The sequence below is a fragment of the Mustela lutreola genome, chromosome 11 (assembly GCF_030435805.1).
Source record: "Mustela lutreola isolate mMusLut2 chromosome 11, mMusLut2.pri, whole genome shotgun sequence".
In the NCBI taxonomy this organism is placed as follows: domain Eukaryota; kingdom Metazoa; phylum Chordata; class Mammalia; order Carnivora; family Mustelidae; genus Mustela; species Mustela lutreola.
Genome location: NC_081300.1, coordinates 35502995 through 35521229, shown reverse-complemented (window position 1 = coordinate 35521229; position 18235 = coordinate 35502995). Strand labels below are relative to the sequence as shown.

The 18235-nt window shown below is 37.0% G+C and overlaps 1 protein-coding gene across 6 annotated transcripts in view; it reads left to right on the top strand.

Annotated features, from left to right (window-relative positions):
- KIAA1328 (KIAA1328 ortholog) overlaps positions 1-18235 on the top strand; it is a 323127-nt gene that overhangs the window by 139005 nt on the left and 165887 nt on the right. The gene's annotated exons all lie outside the window — the stretch shown is intronic.

The window sequence follows — 18235 nt, the reverse complement described above, 5'->3', positions numbered from 1 at the left end:
GATATAATTGACATATAACATTATTTAAGTTTAAAATGTACAACATAATGATTTGATCTATGTATGTATTACAAAATGATTACCACATTAAGTTATTGTGCATCATCTCACATAGTTACAAATTTTTTTTCTTTGGGATGAAAACTTTTAGGATCTACTCTCTTAGCAACTTTTAAACATATAATATAGTATTAATAACTATAGTCATCATGTTGTACATTTTTTCTTCAGAATTTAATTTTCTTATAACTGAAAGTTGTACCATTTGACCATCTTTACCTAGTTGGTATTGTTCCTAAATAGCTCTTAAAATAAAAAAATAATTTAAATTATTAAATTAACTTTTAAAAGAAAAGTTAAATCTTTTATTCCCCTTCAATTAGAATTAATGGCCAAACCTGTATCTTTTAGAGAAATAATAATTTTAAAGTCCTACCACATGGTTGCTTTAAAAACTCTATTGTTTGTTTTTTTATATCTATGATTTTATATGTGTCTTAGATATATGCCTACTGATTGTCATGATAGCCTCTGGATGAGGTACACTGGAAATACAAGCAAAACAAAGAAAAACAGAGAAATCAGTTGTGAATCTAAGTACGCTGTTAGCAGAACATCTAGAGCAGTGCTATCCGGTAGAACTATCTGTGATTATCTGAAATGTTCTGTGCATGCATTGTCCAATATGGTAACATTTGAGCACTTGAAGTGTGGCTAATGAGACAATTTTTAATTTAATTTTAATTAATTTTAAGGTTAATAGCCACACATGCCTACTGACTATCTGCAGTGGTGACTAATGCCTAGATATGCAAGGTTTGTAAGTTCCCATAATAAGTAAGTTTGTTACATAAAGATATGAACTAGTCACAGCTGGGCTTGTTAGCTTGAGTGAGACCTGCCCTTTTTAGAAAGAATGTGTGGTATATTTCCTATGTTTTTACCTGTTTACTGGTAGCAGATTTTATTGTTGAATAATAGTGAGTCAAACTCCATGCAAATTCGAATGTCACAAATATAATCATGGCTAGACTAATTTTTACAGGTTACAACATCAGTTACCCAAAACCTATGAATTTGAATTAGAATATTAGAAAACCTATGAACCTGAATTAGATGCAGGACTTCCCTTTTAATGATTTATTCTGATTAAAGAGACAGAATGGATATAAAGACAGGAGAAGTAGGAAAGAAGGGAAGGAAGGGTAAATAGTTGGATAGATGAATAGAAAGAAAACAGTACAAGATACTCTATTTTTTTTTTTAAAGATTTTATTTCTTTTATTTGACAGAGAGAGCACAAGCAGGGGAAGAGGCAGGGAGAGGGAAAAGCCGGCTCCCTGCGGAGCAAGGAGCCTGATGTGGGACTCGATCCCATGGGATCATGACCTGAGCCAAAGGCAGGTGCTTAACTGACTGAGCCACCCAGGCATCCGAAGATATTCTATTTTAAATGCCATAGGAGGAGAACATTTAGGCTCTTTTGTCAAACATTGGAATAGACTGATGTTACCTAAGACTCCTTCCAGCTGTAAATCTTGTGATGCTGAATCTTAAGAATACTGAACTATACTGAACTAGAGGAAATCTGCAAGAGTGAAGCAGTCAGGGAAATTTGGGAATTGGAGTTCAATGTTTGACTTGTGTTGCTACATGATCTTAATCTCCTAGGCCACAGGAGTGATTTCTGCCTTGCTATGTCTATTTATTTAATTTCAAATAGAATATTGATTAAAAGAAAGCCCTGATAAACAGTCCCTAGAGTGTTGTATCTTCCTGCTTGCTTACTAGTATTTTTAAGAGTAAGAATCAGCTTTGTAATCAGTCAGATATATAGTACTTATGAAGGCAACAGGTCAAGAGAATAGGCTAGAAGGAAGAATAAACATGTGTGTCTCCCCATATACAGCACCAGTTAGCACTGAGGTCTCAGTCCAGTGTTCCTCCAACTTTGCTGTGTATTAGTAAAGCCTTTCATTGGCATTAGGAGGTTAAGACTATTCTTGTTGGTTAGCAACCCATGTTGGTAACTTCAGTTCTTCTTCCAGATTGAGTCAAGGCACTAACTTTTTCAGTTTAATGCTCCATTAATTCATAAATCTATGGCTTTGTTTGGCTTATAACTTTGTGCCGTGTTCAGAGTTCTCAAAAAGACGTTTAGGCTTAAGCATTTTGCTCTGCTTTGGGCATGAAATAAGTGCTTGATAAAAGTCTGCATGCTTGACAAGTTGAGTACCTGCTGTTTTTTTCTACTACCCTCACTCTGATACTTAAATGAATCTTGTTTGCTTGGTGCTCTTCTTGCAGAGTATTTGCCTGAGTACTGAGAGCACAGTCTCATAAAGGAGAACACTCAGCTGGAACCGAGTGCCTTGTGCACTTTCTTTTTAAGCAAGGGACCATATTAATTTGTTAAACCTAGAAACTGGGGGTATCAGGGTTTCCATGACCACCCCACTAGGGAATGGCTTGGCGATTTACTGGGAGGACCCATGAGACTTAAGTCATATTCATAGCTGATTTTTACAGTAAAAGGATATAAAGCAAAATAACAAAGAGAAAAGGTACATGGGATGAAGTGTGGAGGAAATCAAGTACAATCTTGTAAGAATATTGTCGAAGTGGAGTCACACAACATGCACTTAACTTCTCCAGCATCTAACTATATGAGATGCTGTCTACAAGGGAAGCTCATTAGAGGCTCATTGGTGAGGTTTTTATTGAGGGCTGTTCATGTAGATACCTTTTGCCTAACATCTACTAATTTCCAGACTTGTACAAGGAAAGTAGATGTTCAGCCTAAACTGTATTGTTTCTACAAACCATTTGGGCCTGGTAAAATACCACTATCCATTAGGGAATGGCGAGAATGCACCCAAAATCCAGTTCCCAAACTGGCAACCAAGGGCCAGCCTTGCAAACAGGGTTATCTAAGGATAGCAGTCTCAGGCCTGCTATGTTAACTCTTTTCTTCATCTGTATATACCTCAATCAACATTCAGACTTGGAACTTTTAACTATTTTTATTTTTCCTTTTGTCTAGTCTCTTTACTAGCTTTTTGTTGAACATTAGTGTTTCTTAGCGATTAGTAGAAACATAGTGTGCTACACACCTACTCTTTTGCCTAACAGGGCTATTTCAACCTCTTTTTTAAAAGATTTTACGTATTTATTTGAGAGAGCATGAGAGAAAGAGCACAAGGGTGGGGGAGAGGAGCAGAAGAAGAGGGAGAAGCAGACTCCCCACTGAGCAGAGAACCTGATGTAGGGCTCCATCCCAGGACCCTGGGGATCATGACCTGAGCTGAAAGCGGACGTTTAAGTGACTGAGCCACCCAGGTATGCCTATTTCAACTTCTTATAGACTACACCAACAAATCTTTCCTTTTCATCCTTGACACTGCTGTTTTGTTTCTTTTATCAAGTGACCAGCAACAAGTATTCTCTTCATTACATGTCAGTCTTGAACCCTTCCTCTGTTTTTTATTTTGGGATTTACTTTCCTCAGTTCTCCAAGAGTATGGTATCATAACTGCATCTGACCCTTTAACCATAGATTTCTCTCTCCCTCAACCAGAGTAGTATTACCTTGAAAGAAGATAGCATGAATGCTTATCAGTATGCTTCCGAAGACTCAGAAACCTTAGGGGTGAAATATAGCACATTAGAAAACTCTTCTGTCTATCACAACTATAAAGTGTAGGCATGTAGAAGCAGATTGAGAAATAAATTAGACCTTTAAATCAATTCTAAATCAGTGTCAACTCGCATTTACAACTGATTTAAGAATTTAAGAATACAGAAACTAGAATCACAGTTAAAAGCATTTGGGTAAAGGGACACCTGGGTGGTTCAGTTGGTTGAGCATCTGCCTCCAACTCAGGTCATGATCCGAGGTACCTGGGATCAAGTCCCACGTCAGGCTTCTTGCTCAGGAGGAGCCTGCTTCTCCTACTGCGTACCACTCCCCCTGCTTGTGTTCTCTCTCACACTCTCTCTGACAAATAAATAAAATCTTAAAAAAAAAAAAAAAGCATTTGGGCAAAGATAATAGGAAAGAAATATGGAAGTAATGTAATTGTGGGAGTCTATAGAACAGGAATAGATGATGCTACCCTAAAAACCAAATAAATATTGCCATGGAAATAAGATAGTAATAGGGATTCCTGAATATATAATATTGGGTATATGCTTGAAGAACTCTTGTTGTAAATTTGGAATATGTAATAATGTGTGGCCTAAATGATGATAAAGACGTAGTAAGAAGTACTATTATTTTGGAGTTAATTCTGACTAATGAGAAAAACCTAATTGGTAAGGAGCAATAATGGAAACTTTTCAAAGAAATTGGTTGCTTCATGTCTGAATTAATAAAGTAAAATAGTAACTGGGAATAGTGCCTGCTTGTTTCAACCCAAGGGATAAAATTAATAATTCATGGGGCATTAGGTAGAGTATTCCAGTTAGATCTTCACTTTTGGATCATAGATATAAATGTAAAACCGAAAACTATAACACTTCCAAGGGAAAATCTTTGCAACTTTGGGTTAGTCATAGACTCATTACCTACAACACCAGAAGCACAATCCACAAAAGAATCAATTGAGAAATTGGGTTTCATCAAAATTAAAAACTTCTGTTTTTCAAAAAAACTCTACAGGGTTAGATTGATTGAAAAGACAAGCCACGGATTGAGAGAAAACAGTTGGAATACAAATATCTGATAAAGGATTCCTCCAGAATATAAAAAGAACTTTAAAAACTCAGGAACAAGGAAACAAACCACTGAATTAAAACAATAGGCAAAAGATTAGGACAGACGCTTCACAAGAGAAGATGTATAGATGGCAAATAAGCACATGAAAAGATGCTCAGTATCATTAACAATGAGGGAAATGAACATAAAAATCATAGCAATGTACCACTATACAGTTCTAAGTAATTTAACTATTGCCCAAAAGTTTAAAAACTTACCCTGTCAAAGATGTGGAGGAAGTGGAACTCTCATGCACTGCTGATAAGAATGTAAAATTGTACAACAACTTTGCAAAAGTCTGTTTAAGTGCAAAACATATGTCTACCATATGACCCATCCATTTTACTAGGCATTTACCCAAGAGAAATAAAAGCATATATCCACTGCTGTTGTTCATAGCAGCTCTATTTCTTATAGCCCCAAACTTGAAACAACCCACATGTTATTAGCAGGTGTACTGATAAACAAATTTTGGTATATCCACATAATGGAATACTACTCAGCAATAAAAAGGAACTGCTAATACATGCAAAAACATGGATAAAGGTCAAAATAATTAAGCTGAGTTAAAGAATCCAGACTTAAAAGATTACAAACTGTATAATTCCGTCAATATAAAACTCTAGAAAAGCCCAAATAATCCCTAATGACAGTAGATTAGTGATGGCCTAGTTCTTCAGGAGCAGGAATGAGTGAGTGAGTACAAGAGGTTACCAGGGGACACAAAGAGACTCTTGAAGATGATGGAGTTTGTGTTCTCTTTCATGGTGATGGTTTCTCGGTATATACATATGTCAACACTGATCAACTTTAACAATTTAAATATGTTTTGTTTGTTGCATGTCACTTATACCTCAGTAAAACTATTTAAAAAAAAAAAAAAAAAAAGCATGATTTTCCTTTGAAGTTTTAGTTGACTGGCCTTATTGTGACCCAAGTAAGTTCTCCAGCCCTGGTTCAGCTTTATCTTTTCCTCTGTAATATATTTGACAGTATATGATATATTTAGTACTCATAAACGAAACTTGTAAACAGTTAATTACAGTCATTACCCTCACAAACTATATTCCTGACATGTAGAAATGTTCCCATTTTAATTTCTTTTTTTTTAATGTCAATCTTTGTATTTTCAAACCTGCAGAAACTTGAAGTTTACATATAAGAGCAATCCACTCTGAGGGCAATAGGTTGAATATCAGTTTCTGAAAATAAATTTTATATGAACCTTTTCTCCAGATAACTTGACTTTAAATGCTTTTAGCTATGACATCTTTATGTAAGTGGATATATTTTGAAAAAGTAAGTGTAAGGCCTGAAATTTCAATTTTTTAATTCTTTTATTGCCATGGCTGTTAACAGGATATAGCTAGATATTAACAGGATATAGCTAGATGTTGTGCACACTTCATCTGTTTACTCTGCAACACATTGCTACTCTTCTGACCAGGAAATAGACAGCCATCACTGTGAGCTAGAAGTGTTAGGCATTGGGCTATCTCCTAGATTACAATTCATGGTTTGTAAATATTGTGTGTGTGAAATGTAAGTGACCATTTGACAAGCTACAGCATTCTACTTCCTCAAAGCTATATTTGGGGGTACTGATTTATATTTATAGTCTTGCTCTAGGTCCTGCTGTTTGGTAGACAAAATGTGCTCATTCCTCAAGGATTCCTTCTGGAAGCCAGCTAAGAGCATGAACTTCGGAATCAGAGTGTTTAGGCTTTTATACAGTAAGCTCTAGCATTTACTGTGACATTGGGGAAGTTACTTAACATCAGCAAGCTTCAATTTTTTCATCTGCAAAATGCAGAAAATGTAGAGAATAGAACTTACAGGATTTCTGCTAGGATCGAATGAATTAATAAATGTAAAACAAATACATTTTTACCTTGTATACATGTACTTTGTACCTTGTACATGCTATACAGTCCCTTCCCAGTTGTTATTGTTGTTATTAGAATAGATTTTTTGTTTGTTTGAGATTGTGAAGTAGATTCTGGTGAAAACCAAAAATATCATTTGTTTGGGAATGTCCCTATGTTTAGTTATTCATCTTTTGTGCTTATAACATTCAGCCTGAATTATTATGTCAGTTTAGGGACTGATTATCACCCCTGATTTTCGTTTCTCTCAGTCCTGAGGTACTCTGTTCACCAGCACTGAATACTCCGAGAATGAAATTGAGACTGGTCAATAAAGGGTTTTTTCATCTTCTAAGAATAAAATTCTTGTAACCCCCAGTGTTCATTTGGTTTAAAGCACAGGAAAAGGGACCCTTGGTAAAATGGATTGCTATGTCCACCTATTATTTAGGTTTGTCAGAATTGCTACCTAAGCACTGATCTGTGCTCCATCCAGACTAGCATTTGCCTTTGGATAGGGCACCAAGGAGAGAACGTGGGTAAATCTAGAGGGACTGACAGAAGCCCCCGCTCAGTTTTTTCCCCCAGTTTTTTCCTGCTTTTATTCACATCTAAACATGGCTTTGATTTTTTTTTTTTAAAGATTTTATTTATTTATTTGACAGACAAAGATCACAAGTGGGCAGAGAGGCAGAGGAGGAAGCAGGCTCCTCTCTGAGCAGAGAGCCCGACGTTGGGCTTTAACCCACTGAGCCACCCAGGTGCCCCGACTCTTAGCTTTCTTTAAATCATTGAGAGTTTCAGCCCCAGGAACTCCAGAAAAAGCTAAGAAATAGAAAGTGAACACAAACCAGGAAAGACAGTCTCTTTTAAGATAGTTTATTGTTTGTTGTTGTTGTTGTTATGCTAACACATTTTGGTCTTAGAATATTCAGGCAATTCAAAAATACGCGGTATGTTAATTCCAAGTCCTCTGCATTCTTCTTCTCAGAAATAACTACTGTTAACTTTAAATTATACAACTCCGTTTTTTTCCTCTGCAGATCTAATAATGTAATTTTAGAAAAGTAGGTTAATGCTATATATGTAATTCTTTTAATTTTATTTTCTTAATAATGTGTTGTATATATTTTCCAGCAGAGTACATACATGTATTCATGGCATCTTTTTTAAAGTCCATTCTATATTTTGGTGTATAGATGTATCATAGTTTATTTACTCAATCTTATTGATATATGATTCTTTCTAATTTCATCCTATTACAAAGAATACCGCAGTGAACATTCTTGTACATACAGTTTTAAATACGTTTGCAAGTGTTTCTATTGGGTAAATTCCCTGAAGTGGAAATATGTGTTCGAAGAATATAAAAATGTTTTGAAATGGTAGATACTGACAAATAATAGGTGCTTATTGGGGAAAAAAAAGTAACGTATTAATATTAGATACTGCTGATGCGAATGGCAGCCTTTGCTTTGCCCTCAATTGAGATAGCTCTTTGTGTTAACAGTTAATAGTGATTTCTGGATTTCAAAAAAATTAATAACTCCCTGGGGCACCTAGGTGGCTCAGTTGTTAAGTGTCTGCCTTCGGCTTAGGTCATGATTCCAGGGTCCTAAGATTGAGCCTCATGTTGGGCTCCCTGCTCAGTGGGAAGCCTGCTTCTCCCCTTCCCACTCCCCCTGCTTGTGTTCCCTTTCTCGGTGTCTCGCTCTGTCAAATAAATAAATAAAATCTTTTTTTTTTTTAATTCTTTAACAAAAATTAGTAGCTTCCCTTACTCCTCATTCTTACCTGTTCTAGCCATTCATTCACTGGTCCTTAATTTATTTTAAAAAATATGTATTTTAAATTGTAAAAGTAATTTAACTATATTATATAATAAAATTGGAAAACAAGAAAAAATTCATAATCCTTGTGATTTTTGTCTGTGTATTTGAAAAGTATTACTCTAATCATTGTGTACTAACAATTTTGAATTCTGCATTTGTCACTTAACATTATATTTTGGTGTTTTCCCTAATGACTTCAGAGTGTTCTGTTTTGTGTAACATGACTTAATCATTCCATTTTAATAGGCAGTTAAGATTTAGAATCTTGTATTATTTGAATTTTGACAATTTTTCTTCCATATTCCTCTCTATGCCAAAAGGCATCTAATAAATATCTGGAAATTTAGTTAACTAACCACAAATGCTTAGTAGTATATGTGGCTAAAGAAAAAGTCGTTAAGATTTTACTGAATGGGTGGCTCAGTTGGTGACACATCTACCTTCTACCTTCAGCTCAGGTCTTGATCCTGGGGTCCTGGGATCGAGCCCATGTCCAGCTTCCTGTGCAATGGGGAGTCTGCTTCTCCCTCTGCCTTCTGCTCCCCCTACTCGTGCTCTCTCTCCCTCTCTCAAGTAAATGAATAAAATCTTTTAAAAAATTACTGCATGGATTTATTTTCCCTCAGTATATTAGATAGCTTTTTTTACCGTCCAGGTTTTTGGAAGACAAAAAGAGTAAAATAACTTTTAGTTTCAGTTATCTATTACTGCCTAACAAACTACCCCAAACTTAGACAACTAACATTCTTTACTTGGCTGGGTTCTGCTTCGTGCTTGTTCTGCTGATCTTGCCTGTGGTCACCCATGAGGCTCATGCAACAGGCTGTTAGCTATGACACTGACATGGCTGGGCCTTTCTTTCCCTCTCCAGGTAGCCTCTGCCTGTAGTTCATCTAGCAAAGTAGCTAGACTTCTTACCTGTGGGTTCAGGGCCTGCTGCAAGATTGGAAGCTGTCAAATCTTTCTCCAGGTTTGGTCCACAACCAGCCAAGTGTCTCTTGGTTAAAGTGAGTAACTGCGCCAGACTAGAGTCAGCAGGAAGGGACTACTTGGAGGTAGTCTGCAGTTTTCCTGGGGCCGCTGGTTTAAGAGGCTACCACAAAGGGCATCTCACAGTCATTTTCATTTGTATTTCTCAGCCTTCTAGGGGATTTGAGCACCTTTCCATATGTATATTGTCCTTTTCCTTTTCCGTGAAATGCCTTGTCAGGTTTTGTCCACTTTTCTTTTGGATAGTTTGTCTTTTCATATTGATTTGTAAAAATTCTTCACAGCATCTGGATGTTTTCCTTTGTTGCTTGTAACATATGTGTTACAAACATCTTTGGCCAGTTTATGGCTTATCTTTCACTGTCTTTATGGTGTTTTTGATAAATAGAAGCTCTTAATTTTAAAATAGTTGGATTTATCATCTTTTATGATTTTTTGCTTTTGGCGTCCTTCTCTCCTCCAAGGTGCAAAATACTCTTGTACATCATCTTCTGAATGTTTTGTAGTTCTGTCTTTGATGTGCAGATTTATAATTCACCTGGAATGATTTGGGAGATGGGTGTGAGGCAAGGGTCCAGTTGCATTTTTTTTTCCACCTGTGGCCTTTCCTTACGCTTTACTTTTGGGTTTCAGTGTTTCTTAAATGCTGTATGTTCATCTTTTCTGGATCCCTTTTTTATTGCACTGGAGCACAGCCATGCAATATGAGCAAATCAGTATTTAGTCGAACATTTCTACAAATAATGATGAAACAGCTGCAGTCCTTTGGTGAGGAGTATCACTTGAGCTGAGCCCTCAGATATTAAAAGCCAGCATATGAAGAGCCTAGGAAGACTTTTCTGAGCTGAGGGAACAGCAAGTATTCTTACCAACTGGGAGAAAGATGTACTTAGAAATGTAGTAAAAGTGAAAAGCTGTACAAGAAAGTCATGGTTCAAAATATCATAAACCAAAATGAGATGTAATTCTGAGGAGTTAAATGTTAGAAAGCGATGCCATTAACCTCTACATTTTGAATACTCCCATTCAAGTATCTGTTTTAGTGACCATATGCAGATAATCTTGCTTTTTATTAATCTGATCACATGTCCTGTGTCTGCTGTAAGGAGTATTTACCTATTTTATGTGTTTGTAAACTTCCTGTTTTCATAATAAGTCTGTACACAAAGCATGGAAGAGCCAATCATTATTTCTGAAAAGAATGCAGATCTTAAAGCCTTTATGATATAAAAGACATGGCATAGTGTTAAAAGTTAGAATATGATGGGGAGGCATTGAGGTGGAAGAAAGTGTAGATACTGACTTTCTCATTTTACAGAACAGGGAGTCGGGAAATGCAGTCTAAAGTAATGGATCAAGTAGAGCTCATAATTATTATTCCAACTTAGAAAGGTAATGTAGAAAACTGAAGATAAGAAACATAGCTAAGAAAAATTTTAAAGGATATAGTGGTATAAGTGAGCTAAATCCTACATCTTTCATAATGAGGAAAATGCTGGATCTCCTTAATAAATATATAACTATAATTGAAGAAATAGAAGTCTACACATAGTAAAGTTGTGGAGGTAACCCAGGAATAACTCACGTCAGAAATGGAGGAGAGGGTCTACCTCTGTCAGTAGGATTGGGAGTAGGGGACAGAGATGCTTTTGCTTTTCATTTATTTTCCTCTAGATACCTGTATTTTTACTTCTGTGTTCATTTATTACTTCTCAAATAATACAAAAAGGAGAAGAAAAAAGCTAAGGCTGTGGCAAAAAAAAAAAAAAACAATGTGGGAAACAACAGCATCAAAATAAAATCAATTAGCTAGACATCTAGGATAGACTTACGAATATTAGTTATATAGTTTATGAATCCATTTATAAATTCTCCATATAAGGAAACTGTGAATCCTATCATAGTTTATTGGAAATGAACATATTTAATTGGAGTTATAAAATTAACTTCATGATAGCACTACCATGGATACATTCATTGATTTGACAAACACGTTCATTAGTGGAATAAATTCAAATTGTTACTCTTCTATGCCTATCCCCGGTGTGCTTCAGGATGGTTTAAAGGAAAGCTCACAATGGGTTTCTGTTGAGTGAACTTAATTATATTTATGTTTCTTCATTATTTGACGTACAAAGCATGTTGAAATTAGAAATGGGTTTTTGAGATCACTTTCTTCAGTGATGGGGAGCTTTTTCTATAAGACACATAACCAGGAATCATAATTTCAGTCGATGGGACTCCAAACATGAATTTTGAGAAGCTATTCTGTCCTCAGGTGATACTCTTGTGAACCCTGAGTGAGAACCACTCATCTCATCCACTCCTTCATTTACAGAAGTGGAAACTTGGGCACTGTAGTTCACGTAGCTAATTAGTGGCACAGAATAGATTGACTCCTAGTATCACATGATTTTTAATGCTCTACTGTTATAAATTTTTCATCTCTTTTTACTTCTGCTGCTGCATGTGGTTGCCATAGTCTAAAGTGCTTTCTTGACTTCTCACTGCTTATTTTAGTTTATATACCTTTTTTCTTTTAAAAACTAATCTCCTTCTAAAACCTGTTGTCTTCTTAAAGAGACTTCCAGGGTGCCTGGGTGGCTCAGTGTGTTGGGCCTCTGCCTTCAGCTGGGATCATGATCCCAGTGCTGGGATTGAACCCCACATTGGGCTCTCTGCTTAGCAGGGGACTTGCCTCCCTCTCTCTCTTTGCCTACTTGTGATCTCTCTCTGTCAAGTAAATAACTAAAATCTTTAAAAAAAATAAAAATAAAAACAAAAACCAATCTCCTTCTAAAACCTTTTGTCTTCTTAAAGAGACTTCCAGGGGCACCTGGATGGCTCAGTGGGTTAAGCCTCTGCCTCTGTCTTAGGTCATGATCTCAGGGTCCTGGGGTTGAGCCCTGCATCAGCCCTACATCAGCCCTGCTTCAGGTCTATGCTCAGCAGGGGGTCTGCTTCCCCCACACACACACCACTCTCTCTGCCTGCCTCTCTGCCTACTTGTGATTTCTCTCTCTGTCAAATAAATAAATAAATAAAATCTTGAAAAAAGAGAGAGAGAGACTTCCGATCAACACTATTTTCGGCCTCACTTCTATCCCCATTTTTAGTAATCCTTAGTGCTTCCCATTCCTTAGCTTATACCAATCAGGCTACTTCTGAATTAGGATTCATTCAGTTACCGATTTTTCCATCTACTTTCCAGCATCCAAAGTTTTGTTGGTGTATTTTCTAATTTTTTTTTTTTTTACCCCTGTGTCTGTATCTCTTTATATTCTTTTCCTGTCATTCCTTTTCTGTTCAATCCACCAACTTTAATCAGAGCTCTGATTTTATATTTACAGGTCTCAAATCAAAAACCATTTTAGCACAGAAAAATCACTAACGTGTTAGTAAAACAAAGTGAAATGATTGCTTTTAAAATGAACAGTACATACATGATGAAACTGCCTTGTTAATGTGTTCTTACTTAGACCTCTAACAAGACAACCACTCCATGTACTTTTGTCAGAGGATTGGATTTGGCAAACTGTTAGATAAATGAACCTTTCACCTATTTCTTCTTTCCTGGAATATAGGAAAGTTCTCCTTTGGCTGCTGGTTTATAGTGAAATTAAATTTGTATTTTTCTAGTTCCCCTCAAGGAACTTGAAGTAAAAAAGCACACTCCAGAGGGCAGAATTCCTTATTGTTTGGAAAGAAGCTGGGTGATAGTGATGATAATAATCACCGTTATTTATTATTTATTGATCACTTCTCTGTGTGTAATTTGTTTTATAGACACTGTCTTTTATTAATCCTCAGAATGTCATAAGGAGGTATTGTTGTCTCCTTTTCACAAATGATGAAATAGCTTTTCTAAGGCTAAGGAACTTGTCCAGGGTTACATGGTTAGTGTCAGGCATGCCACCAGACCTTCTGTCTGGCTCTAAAACCTATTCTTTTCCTACTTTTCTACCTTGTTAGACTCTTACCTATTTAAATAGTAACAACAGCAACAATGATAGATGATATTTACATGGCACTTACTCTGTACCAGATACTAGTTTAAACGCTTCATATATATTGACATATTTAAGTTCTACCCCTTAACCTTCTGAGGCACCAACGTTATCCTCTTTTATGGAGGTCAAGGAGATTAGGTAAGTTCCTTAAAATCAATTATTTATGGCCAGAATGAGAAGAGCCAGGATCCTAACACAGTTTTTTGGTTGTTATTGGAGTAGATGAGAATGTTTCTGTGTTCTCATTGATTACTGAGTCTATTAAAAGGGTTCTAAACTTTACAAACAGAAAGCAAATACATACTTGGGAAGCTATCAGTAGGTAATATGAGGGGTGCCTGGGTGACTCAGTTGGTTAAGTGGCTGCCTTTGGCTCAGGTCATGATCTCAGGGTCCTGGAATGGAGCCCCACATCAGGTTCCCTGTTCAGCAGGAAGCCTGCTTCTCCCTCTGCTTGCTGCTCCCCCTGCTTGTGCTTTCTCTTGCTCTCTGTCAAATAAATAAAATCTTTTTTTTTTTTTTAAAGATTTTATTTATTTATTTGTAAGAGAGAGAGAGAGAGTGAGAGCAAGCACAGGCAGATAGAGTGGAAGGCAGAGTCAGAGGGAGAAGCAGGCTCCCTGCGGAGCAAGGAGCCCGATGTGGGACTCGATCCCAGGACGCTGGGATCATGACCTGAGCCGAAGGCAGCTGCTTAACCAACTGAGCCACCCAGGCGTCCCAAATAAAATCTTAAGTGAGTACATGCGAGGAAGGGGACAGGCAGAAGGAGAAGAGCTCTGCATTTTTGTATTGGAGTTCTGATGTTAGCATTCACAGATTGAGAAAAGCTAAAGAATTTTCTCTTTATTTTGCTGTACTATTTAATGTTTCTAATTCCAAGAGAGATCGTAATATGTATTTCTTCTAGCCTTCACTGTATCAGGAGGTTGAGGATCAGATGCACTATCTTGGCAAGGCTTTAGGAGAAAATTTGTTATATGTAGAGCTAGACATTTGGATCTGTCAGAACACTGCCTGTGTCTCACTTGGACATACGCATTGGCTTTGCTTTCCTGTCTGTGTCTGTGACACTGCAAGATGTTCAAATGGAAGGAAATCACCCTGAGGCGCATGGTTGTTGCTTTGACTTTCCAATATTAAACTCCTGGCTTCTTATCTTTATCCCCTTCTCCCTTCACTCCTCACCCAAAATGTTACTTTTTAAAAAGAACAATAGAAAATTCTTCAGGAATTATTTTGGTCTTTTCTCTATAACCAGCATGACCAATTGGCAGTCTGACTTCATTAGTTCAAACACTTGGCTATGAAAAATCCCTTTTTCATTTTGATGATTGTTTTATATTAAAATGTATGATTTAGGAAGAAATATATTTTCTTCTTTATTTTTTTGTTTTTTGCTTATTAAGATTTTGTGGTTTGGTTTGCACAGCTAGTTTCTATGATTTCCATTGAAGTTTATTGTTCCATGACTTTCATAAAAGATATTTTAGTTTATACTCCTGCTATCATGGGGTAAACCCTTACAGTTTACCTTTTCTGCTGATTAGAGCTAACAACTCTGGATAAAATGCAAAAGCAAGCTATGTAAGTAAACAAAAGCAGACAGATAGTGGTAAGAAGTCAAAATTTGGAGAGCCAGTTTTGGGGTAAGTTTCCTACTCTTTGGTTTTTGGTTTGTTTCCTTTCTCTCAAGGCTTGGTACTGGCAACTAAAACTCTGACAGGAACTTCATTTTTTTTGGCCAGAGGAATCAAGGAGATGGGCCCAGGAGTCTAAGGAAATGCCTTGTTTTTTCTGCCTGTCTCCCTTTTCTCCCAGCCTTGCCCCAAACACAGACCAGTTGCCCAGCTGCAGCTGCCCTGCCTTTGTTGCCAGAGGAACTAGGAAAAGAGTCCCCTCTGAGCCAAAGAGCATGAGGGACACCTCAGAAAAGAGAGATCAGGGCAAGAGTGTCCCTTCATTTTGTATATGACCAGCATAAGAACTATGCTTGTGCATTGTAAGACAGACCCTCAGCAGCATCTTAAAGGCTCCGAGAACTGAACTTAAATTAGAACCGCTGCTTAGAGAAAGTCTGAGAGAACTTGCCATCTGAGCCTCACTGATTTGCCTACTTGATTGCCTACTAAAACAAATTCTCCAGTAGATTATATTAGGCCACAGGATTCAGAGTCAACACAATATAACATTTAAAATTCACATGATTTAACTCAAAATAATACTACCTACAAATAAAAGAAGAAAATTATAACCATTTCTCAAGGGAGAAGACAGTCAACAGATGTCAACCCCAAGGTTACCCAGACACTGGAATTACCAGGTGAAGACTTTAATGCAGCTATTATACCAATTCTCCGTAACATAAAGGTAAACATGATTGAAATGAATGGATAGGAGGTCTCAGTGGAGAAGTAGAAACTATTAAAGAGAAACAAATAGGAAATTTAGATCCTAAAAGTTTAATATCTAAAAAAATTTGCTGGGTGGGCACATCAGCATAATGGAATAACAGAAGTCAGTAAACTTGAAGATAGATCAATAGAAATTATTCAGTCTTGAGAAAGAGAAAATAGATTGGGGAAAAAAATGAACAGAGACTTAACGACCTAACTTACATGATTAGAGTACCAGAAGGAAGAAAAAGAAATTACATACAAAGAACCAGGAAAGAATAACCAATTCATAAGAGAAAAAACAGCCTCTACCAAAAAGAGGCTTTCATAAGACACAAATCAGGGTAACATTTCTTTTTAAAACCTTGAGAGCCTTTGCAAGGATACTCAAGAATATTAGTTTAAAGAGCAAGTCTTGGGATGCCTGAGAGGCTCAGTCAGTTAAGCGTTTCCCTTCAGCTTAGGGTCATGAACCCAGAGTCCTAGGATTGAACCCCATATCAGGCTCCCTACTCAGTGGGGAGCATGATTCTTCCTCTCCCTCTCTCTGTGTATGCTTGCTCTCTCTCTCTCTCAAATAAATAAATAAATCTTTAAAAAAATTAATACATAAAGAGCACGTCTTAAGAGACCCCTGTTTGGCTCAGGCTGTAGAGCATGGGACTCTTGATCTTGGGCTTGTGAGTGCGAGCCCCACATTGGGTGTAGAGATTACTTAAAACAGACACATAGATCAATGGAACAGAATAGAGAGCCCAGAAATAGACCCTCAAATCTATGGTCAACTAATCTTCGACAAAGCAGGAAAGAATGTCCAATGGAAAAAAGACAGCCTTTTCAATAAATGGTGCTGGGAAAATTGGATAGCCACATGCAGAAAAATGAAATTGGACCATTTCCTTACACCACACACAAAAATAGACTCAAAATGGATGAAGGACCTCAATGTACGAAAGGAATCCATCAAAATCCTTGAGGAGAACACGGGCAGCAACCTCTTCGACCTCTGCCGCAGCAACATCTTCCTAGGAACAACGCAAAAGGCAAGGGAAGCAAGGGAAAAAATGAACTACTGGGATTTCATCAAGATCAAAAGCTTTTGCACAGCAAAGGAAACAGTTAACAAAATCAAAAGACAACTGACAGAATGGGAGAAGATATTTGCAAACGACATATCAGATAAAGGACTAGTGTCCAGAATCTATAAAGAACTTAGCAAACTCAACACCCAAAGAACAAATAATCCAATCAAGAAATGGGCAGAGGACATGAACAGACATTTCTGCAAAGAAGACATCCAGATGGCGAACAGACACATGAAAAAGTGCTCCATATCACTCGGCATCAGGGAAATACAAATCAAAACCACAATGAGATATCACCTCACACCAGTCAGAATGGCTAAAATCAACAAGTCAGGAAATGACAGATGCTGGCGAGGATGCGGAGAAAGGGGAACCCTCCTACACTGTTGGTGGGAATGCAAGCTGGTGCAGCCACTCTGGAAAACAGCATGGAGGTTCCTCAAAATGTTGAAAATAGAACTGCCCTATGACCCAGCAATTGCACTATTGGGTATTTACCCTAAAGATACAAATGTAGTGATCCAAAGGAGCACATGCACCCGAATGTTTATAGCAGCAATGTCCACAATAGCCAAACTATGGAAAGAACCTAGATGTCCATCAACAGATGAATGGATCAAGAAGATGTGGTATATATACACAATGGAATACTATGCAGCCATCAAAAGAAATGAAATCTTGCCATTTGCAACAACATGGATGGAACTAGAGCATATCATGCTTAGCGAAATAAGTCAAGCAGAGAAAGACAACTATCATATGATCTCCCTGATATGAGGAAGTGGTGATGCAACATGGAGGCTTAAGTGGGTAGAAGAAGAATAAATGAAACAAGATGGGATTGGGAGGGAGACAAACCATAAGTGACTCTTAATCTCACAAAACAAACTGAGGGTTGCCGAGGGGAGGGGGTTTGGGAGAAGGGGTTGGGATTATGGACATTGGGGAGGGCATGTGATTTGGTGAGTGCTGTGAAGTGTGTAAACCTGGTGATTCACAGACCTGTACCCCTGGGGATAAAAATATATGTTTATAAAAAATAAAAAAAGTATAAAAAAAAAAAAGAAGAGAAATATCAGAAACAAAATAAATCGTGTCAGTTAAAAAAAAAAATAAATAAATAAATAAATTTTTTTTTTAAAAAAAACAGGTTTAAGTCATTGAAAAGAATTAGGGAAATCTTATCATGTTATATCTGGGCAAAGAGGCATTTAAAGAAAATATAGTTCGTGTGTAGAGGAGTATAAAATCTGGCAAGCAGCAGAATTGCTGGGCTACTCTCATACATTGGCTTATTGTTG